Source organism: Babylonia areolata, chromosome 20, assembly GCF_041734735.1.
Source record: "Babylonia areolata isolate BAREFJ2019XMU chromosome 20, ASM4173473v1, whole genome shotgun sequence".
Classification (NCBI taxonomy): Eukaryota; Metazoa; Mollusca; class Gastropoda; order Neogastropoda; family Buccinidae; genus Babylonia; species Babylonia areolata.
In genome coordinates this window covers 43,057,696-43,065,731 of record NC_134895.1, presented here as the reverse complement: position 1 = coordinate 43,065,731, position 8,036 = coordinate 43,057,696, and the positions used below count along the sequence as shown (strand labels likewise).

The following is an 8,036-nucleotide window of genomic DNA, read 5'->3' as shown; positions in this document are numbered from 1 at the left end:
TACTAACTGTGTGTAGTATGGAACTGACCAATAGCGTAGTTCGGTCAACATAGGCATTTAGTCACGTGTAACTATCAAAAAATTTAGAACCAAGCAATGCAACTGGGCACCAGGTCGCGGGGCCCAGTCCTCTCCTTCCGCCGGTTTTTAAACTCTCCCCGGCCGAAGTCAGGCACGGCAAAATTCACATCTGCCGCCACTGAGTGTGGAGTGTGAGGAACTGATTCGGTGTAAAGTGCCTTTCCAAAGAACACAACACCATGCCGAAACAGGGCCTCGAACTCTAAATCACTGGTGGAACACTGGATCAGAAGTGTCAACGCCTGATAACCCGATTCCGCCACGGGTACCATGGTATTCCTCTTCTTCTTCTTCGTTCGTGGGCCGCAGCTCCCACGTTCACTCGTATGTACAACAGTGGGGCTTTTTACGTGTATGACCGTTCTTTTACCCCCCCCCCCCCCCGCCCCCCTGTCATGTAGGCAGCAATACTCCGTTTTCGGGGGTGCTCTATGGTATACATGTAACTCTGTATGACCCATTCTTCCTGGCTGGTGTACAGGAGCCTGTTGGCAGCAGTATCACACGGGCGTATCGTCACAATCTATTTCATGGTGATGTGTCTTATTCTTTCGTTGGTTCGAGCCTATCTCTCTGCCTTTCTACATCTCTTAGATTTGTAGGCTTTCCTCCCTGTATGAAATCTTATTGTGTCAGGTAACCTTAGGCAACAAACATAGAGAACCAAAGGAAATCAGAGAGAATAGATTGCATTCCCCTGAGTTGAAATGTTCTAGGAATAAGTTGGAATTTACAGTTGATGGAGATAGGGATATTATCTCGTGTGACAGTTGGCCCAAGATAAATCCACGACCTTTCCGTCGTGTGATAGTAATATCCGCTGATGTGATAGTTTGTGGACATGACTTCTCAATTCCATTTAGTGTAAAACACTTACAGGGTAATAGCGGCACCTTTTCACCCGAGTGATAGATAACGACGCAATATACCCGAGTGATAGTACTATACGCCCGTGTGATAGCAGCCTCAGACAGTTTCAGTTTCAGTAGCTCAAGGAGGCGTCACTGCGTTCGGACAACTCCATATACACTACACCACATCTGCCAAGCAGATGCCTGACCAGCAGCGTAACCCAACGCGCTTAGTCAGGCCTTGAGAGCCTCAGACAAAGAATGAGGACTGTGTCTTGATCATCGAGCTCAATATTATTCAGACGCTTAGTGATCTTGACTGAGTCTTAGTGAAACTTCACTCTTGAAAGATTAGGCCGTGCGTTCGTTCGTTCTTAAGTTTAGCGACTTTTCACTATCAGTGATATTGAAGACGATTAAAAAAAAAAAAAAAAAAAAAAGGAGGGGAGAGAGAGAGAGAGAGGGAAGAGGAAAACAGAAAAAAGTAGAAAACTACCAAAAAATGCATACCTAACATTCAATAACATTTAACAGTAACAAATCAATAATGATAATAATAATTAGAAGTCATTAACACAATTCTGAAGTACATTAAAGGAATTTAGAAATAGGGATATGAACTAATGCCTGTGAAAGTTCGACCAAAAGAACCCCGTCAGAATTAACTTTCGAAAAATCATCTGCAGAGTAGTTATTCTCTTTGAAATACTTGGGCAAGAAGGTACGTAATTGCTGACAGTGAAACAAACAATGATGCAAGCTGAACTGTTTACTACAGATGCCTATAACATTTTCACTATGCTTTGTCTTCAGCGCATCAAGTTTTATAGGCCGTGCGTGTTAGTATGTGTGTGTGTGTGGTTCTCTGTGATGAATGTTCAATATATGTATACAGGGCTGTTACGGATGCTTGGACGGAGGCCGGACTGTTAAAACTCTCTCCATACGAACGGCGAAAGAGACGACGTTAACAGCGTTTCACCCCAATTACCATCATCAAAATATTGCAAGCGGAAGGCTCTTATACTGAAGACGTGAATGTTGACAAAGAATACCACAATTCTGACGACGGAAGCTAAAGGTTGGGTCATTCAGGCACCCACTGGACATCCGAGGGGTCTGTGTAGAGGAGAAGAGAGGACTGGCCGTACTGAGTGAGTTATATGATAGTCAGTCGTGTCCGAATATGACCATCAGAACAGCAGAGGAGGCAACTGCTGTTCCGACTATTGGGGCTAGAATTTGATTATAGTGGAGAGTGTCTTGCCCAAGTTACATCCCCACTCTCTCGGCCAAGAGGGTTTTAGGACAGTCGGCGTTGGGATGGTTCCCAAAGGCCAACTAGCCCACAAGGCTGCAGCACTAAGAGCCAGTGCAATTTTGCCTCCTAGTTTGAGAGTCATAGTCCTTCACAAAAGACTAAGCTGTAAATGATTTCCCATTGACTGGAGAAACCATTGATAATACAGCTCTCACTTTGCTGTTGGCCCAAATGTAAACTTATGTCAATCTGTGATACTGAGTGAGTTAAGGTTATGATGGCAGTCTGAGAAAAACAGGGGATGGGGGGAGGTGCAGGGGGGCGGAGGGCCGGCCGGGGGGGGGGGGTGCGTGATGGGTGTGGGGGGGGGGGGGGGCGGTGGGGCTGGGGGGTGCGGAGGGGGCTAAGGGGGGGGGGCGGCGGAGGGAACCGGATTTTGGACACGTTCCATACAGGCCTGGCTAAAAATACCTCTCACCTCTTGTCTGTTGTAAACGTCTTTCATTCTCTCTCTCTCTCTCTCTCTCTCTCTCTCTCTCTCTCTCTCTCTCACTTACACACACACACACACTGACACACACACACACACACACTGACACACACACACACACACACACACACACACACACACACACACACACACACACACACACACACACACACACACACACACACACACTGTGCAGAACTGAATTGAAACGCTGGAGTTATAATTGAATTTGATAAATTGTATTTGCTGGGAAGGTTAATAGAGTAAGCAAGAGACAATGCTTTTTTTTTTTTTTTTTTTTAATCCAGTCTTCGAAATGAAAATAATAAAATTCATTTTATCACTACAGCAGCAGCATAGATACATAGACTGATGCAGGTAGATAGATAGATAGATAGATAGATAGATAGACACTGCAAACTGACAGACAGACCGGTGGATACACATAGACAGACAAATATATAAATAACATGAGAAAGACAGACAGATAAATCAACCCTCAGACAACTGAAGAACATCAAATTCGCGCGTGTGCGAACGACGGTGTGTACACGCACACACTGGCAAAGGCAACACTCTTCAGTCTGTCAGTGACAACTAGCACGTGCTGTGCTCACACTCAGTGGCGAACATCTCTATGTTGTTTGTCAGCAACTGACGCAATCCAGCCGTCGCATATTTGCGTGTGCGAGTGCGTGCGTGTGTGAAACCGATTTCATTGAACGAAAGTGGGTCTTGCTCCTCCTCCTCTTCCTTCTCTTCCCTTCCTCCTCTTTCTCGTCCCCTCCCCTCCTCTCCACCTTCCCACCACCCCATACTCCTCTTTTTGCTCCTTCTTCTCCTCCTCCACCTTCTCCTTCTTCTCCTCCTCCTCTTCTTCTTGCAATTTCTCGTTCTCTTGTCCCTCTTCATCCTTCTCCTCCCCCTTCCTCCTCCCCCTCCTGCTCCTTCTGTTTCTCCTCTCCTTTCTCCTCCTCCTCCCCCCTCCTATTACTTCTATTTCTCCTCTTCTTTCTCCTTCTTCTCCTGCCCCTCGAATTCCTTCTATTTCTCCTCTTCTTTCTCCTTCTTCTCCTCCTCCCCTCCTATTCTATTTCTCATCTTCTTTCTCCTTCTTCTCCTCCTCCCCCTCCTATTCCTTCTATTTCTCCTCTCCTTTCTCCTCCTTCTCCTCCCCCTCCTATTCCTTCTATTTCTCCTCTTCTTTCTCCTTCTTCTCCTCCCCTCCTTTTCCTTCTATTTCTCCTCTTCTTTCTCCTCCTCCTCCCCTCCTATTCCTTCTATTTCTCCTCTTCTTTCTCCTCCCCCTCCCCCTTCCCCTCCCCTCCTGTTCCTTCTATTTCTCCTCTTCTTTCTCCTCCTTCTCCCCTCCTGTTCCTTCTATTTCTCCTCTTCCTTCTCCTCCTCCTCCCCTCCTGTTCCTTCTATTTCTCCTCTTCTTTCTCCTCCTTCTCCCCTCCTGTTCCTTCTATTTCTCCCCTTCTTTCTCCTCCCCTCCTATTTCTTCTATTTCTCCTCTTCTTTCTCCTCTTCCTCCCCTCGTGTTCCTTTTATTTCTCCTCTTCTTTCTCCTCCTTCTCCCCTCCTGTTCCTTCTATTTCTCGTCTCCTTTCTCCTCTTTCTCCTACCCCTTATTTTCCTTCTGTTTTTCCTCCTTCTGATCCTTCTCCTCTTCCTTCTATTTCGTCGCCTTCTCCTACCCCTTATTTTCCTTCTGATTTCCTCCTCCTAATCCTACTCCTCTTCTTTCTATTTCTCCTCTTCTTTCTCCTACCTTCTCCTTCCCATCTCCTTCTTCTATTTCTCCTCTTCATTTTGTTTCTCCTCCTTCTCCTCCCACACCTCTGCATTCTGTTTCTCCTCCTTGTCCTCCCACACCTCTTCATTCTGTTTCTCCTCCTTCTCCTCCCCGGCCTCCTTTTCCTTCTATATTTCTCCTCTTCTTTCTCCACACTGAGGAGGAAGGTGGTAGAATGGTTAAGACGCTCGTCCAGCCAATACAAAATCCGTGAGGGTCTTGGCGGGTTCTTCTTCTTTCTTCTTCTTCTGCGTTCGTGGGCTGCAACTCCCACGTTCACTCGTATGCACACGAGTGGGCTTTTACGTGTATGACCGTTTTTACCCCGCCATGTAGGCAGCCATACTCCGTTTTCGGGGGTGTGCATGCTGGGTATGTTTTTGTTTCCTTAACCCACCGAACGCTGACACGGATTACAGGATCTTTAACGTGCGTATTTGATCTTCTGCTTGCATATACACACGAAGGGGGTTCAGGCACTAGCACCTGGGAGATCGTAAAAATCTCCACCCTTTACCCACCATGCGCCATCACCGTGATTCGAACCCGGGACCCTCAGATTGACAGTCCAACGCGGCTTTAACCACTCGGCTATTGCGCCCGTCTCCCGGCGGGTTCGAATCTCCTAACTTGACTTGGACGAACAAGAAAATGGAACTGAGAATCCAGTCGTTCAGTTCGGACCCAGAGACAACAAACCGAGGTCCCGTGTGCAGCGCTGACACACTTGGCGCACTGCAAAAAAAAAAAAAAAAAAAAAAAAAAAAAAAGAACCCATGGCAACGAGAGTGTTGTCGACCTCTGGCTCGAGTTCTGTTGGAAAAAAAAAGAAGAAAAAAAAGAAGAGGATTGGAGTGGCAGCCACATCCCTATGTGATTGCGGCCAGGCTGACCAGACCCCATCCCATATTCTCCAAGACTGCCCCCTGTATGAGAAGATGCGGCAGCAGTCCTGGCTTGGGGGTGCTGACCTCAACACCAAGCTCTGGGGGACGGCAGCCGATCTTCACCGGACGTCCGAGTTTGTGGCATCCCTCGGACTTCGACCCTGACTGCGTAGCTGTCGAACGCAAAGAAGAAGAAGGAGGATGCACTCGGATAGGCCGGTACACAAATAATAATAATATGTACTGAAAAGCCTGACAGAGCGCGTCAGTTGGGTTATTATGCTGCTACCGTGGTCAGTCAGGCATTCTATCTGCCGAGCAGATGTGGTCTAGCGTTTATGGATTTCATGTTACACACACACACACACGCACACGCACACACACACACGCACACACACACACACACATTCAGTTACACATACACACACACACACACACACACATACACTGACACACGTACACACATTCAGTTACACACACACACATACACTGACACACACGTACACACACACACACATACACACACAAACATACGTACACACATGCACACGCACTCGCGCTCGCACACACACATATATATGTATACGCACACACAAACACACCATACTCTCTCTCTCTCTCTCTCTCTTTTATCATGGGTGTGCGCAAACACACACACACACACACACACACACACACACACACACACACACACACACAGGTGCACGTATTGCACACACGTCTTAACGAAGAATAGCTCAGGGGGAAAAAACAAACAAAAAAAAAAACAGCCACAAAATTCGCAACTGAGAGCTCATTGAGAACAAATAAACTAGCGTTTATGGATTTGTCCGAACGCAATGACGCTGCCTTCTCCTTATTGACTGAGCAACTGAAACTGAAACTGAAACTGAAACTCCTACCTCTCCTTGTTGGCACACTCCCCCTCCCCCCACCCCCACCCCCCCTTCCCTGCTTTCCACACTCCAATTCTCCTTCTCCTCAGACATCACCCCCCCCCCACCTCCCCATCCCCACCCCACCCCCCACTCCTCCCGCCCGCCACGGCCACCTCCTCCTCCTCCTCTCCCTCCGTTCAATTCATGTACACCCCCAACAGTGAGGTCGGCTCCGTGCCAAAAGTTGTATGGAAAAACACAACCCTCCCCCCTCCCCCCCCCCCCCCTCCCTCCCCCATCCCACCCCCTGTACTGTGTGTCAGTGTCTGCTAGAATGTCTGGTGTACGTGTGTGTGTACACGGGGGAGACTTTAGAGAGACGCACGGCTGGCATTTGTTGACTGACTTCAAGTTCAAGGCAGTGCCGTATCTGCTGTTGTTGTTGTTGTTGTTGTTGTTGTTGTGGCTATTATGGCAGAGGTTGTTGTTGTTGTTTTGTTTGTTGTTATTGTTGTTGTTGTTGTTGAGATGCTACTGTTGTTGCTGTAGTCTATATTGTTGTTGATGATTATTATGGGTGGTGGTGGTGGTGGTGATCAGTGATGATGATGACGATGATGATGATGATGATGATGATTACTGGTGATGACGTTATTGCTATACAAAAAAAAGACGACAAGTCAAAAGAAGAAGAAGATAATGATGATCAAGATTATGATGAGTGATGATGATTAATTTAAGAAGAAGAAGATGGCGATGATGATGAAGAAGAAAAAGAAGATGATGATGATGAAGAAGAAGAAGAAGAAGAAGAAGAAGAAGAAGAAGATGATGATGATGATGATGAAGAAGAAGAAGAAGAAGAAGAAGAAGAAGAAGAAGAAGAAGAAAATGGTGGTGCAGTGATGATGATGGTGATGATGATGACGACGACGACGACGGCGACGAAGAAGAAGAAGATGATGATGATGATTTTGATGACGACGATGATGATAATGATGATGATGATGAAGACGAAGAAGAAGAGGAACAAGAAGCGCCAGTCCATATTTGATAAATAAACATAGATGAGAAATATATATATATATATATATATATATATATATATATATATATATATATATATATAAAGTTCCCATGCCCTGCCTCTCCGAGCCTTTTCTCAGTTCCATTTTCTCTGTGTTTAAAAAAAATATATCAGGAAGACAACAACAACAAAAAAGACAGAAAAAAAACCCTGCGCCGCCCGGGAATCGAACCCGGGTCGCAAGAATGGGAATCTTGCATGATACCACTACACCAGCGGCGCTTACCGTCTCATACTCATCTATTTACTGTATTTGTCCATCTCACAAGTGCTTGAAAGAGCGTCAGTGCGCGTGTGTGTCATTCTCTGTGTGTGTGTGTGTGTGTGTGTGTGTGTGTGTGTGTGTGTGTGTACGCGCACGTGCGTGTGTGTCAGAGAGAGAGAGAGAGAGAGAGAGAGAGAGAACTCAATTTTTTTTTCTGTGAGGCCACGGATCTGTATCAATACATTTAGGGTGCACGTGTTGCACACATATCTTCGCTGGGAATAATAATCAGGAAGTGCAATACCAACCACTGAATATACAAGACTTGAGAGATAGAGACAGAAACAGAGACAGAGACAGAAGGAATAAAGCTAGTATCCAGTTTGGCCGGTATCCAGTTTGGCTGGTATAAAGATACAGACATACACACGCAAGCAGTCTGGACAGACTCGGGAAATATCCACGCTCATGCCACACACACACACACACACACACTCT

The 8,036-nt window shown here is 46.4% G+C and overlaps 1 non-coding gene across 1 annotated transcript; it reads right to left on the bottom strand.

Moving 5' to 3' along the window:
* Positions 1 to 7,484: 7,484 nt before the first annotated feature.
* Positions 7,485 to 7,555, bottom strand: Trnag-ccc (transfer RNA glycine (anticodon CCC)). The gene has a single exon. It is a non-coding gene; the product is annotated as a tRNA-Gly (tRNA).
* Positions 7,556 to 8,036: the final 481 nt, after the last annotated feature.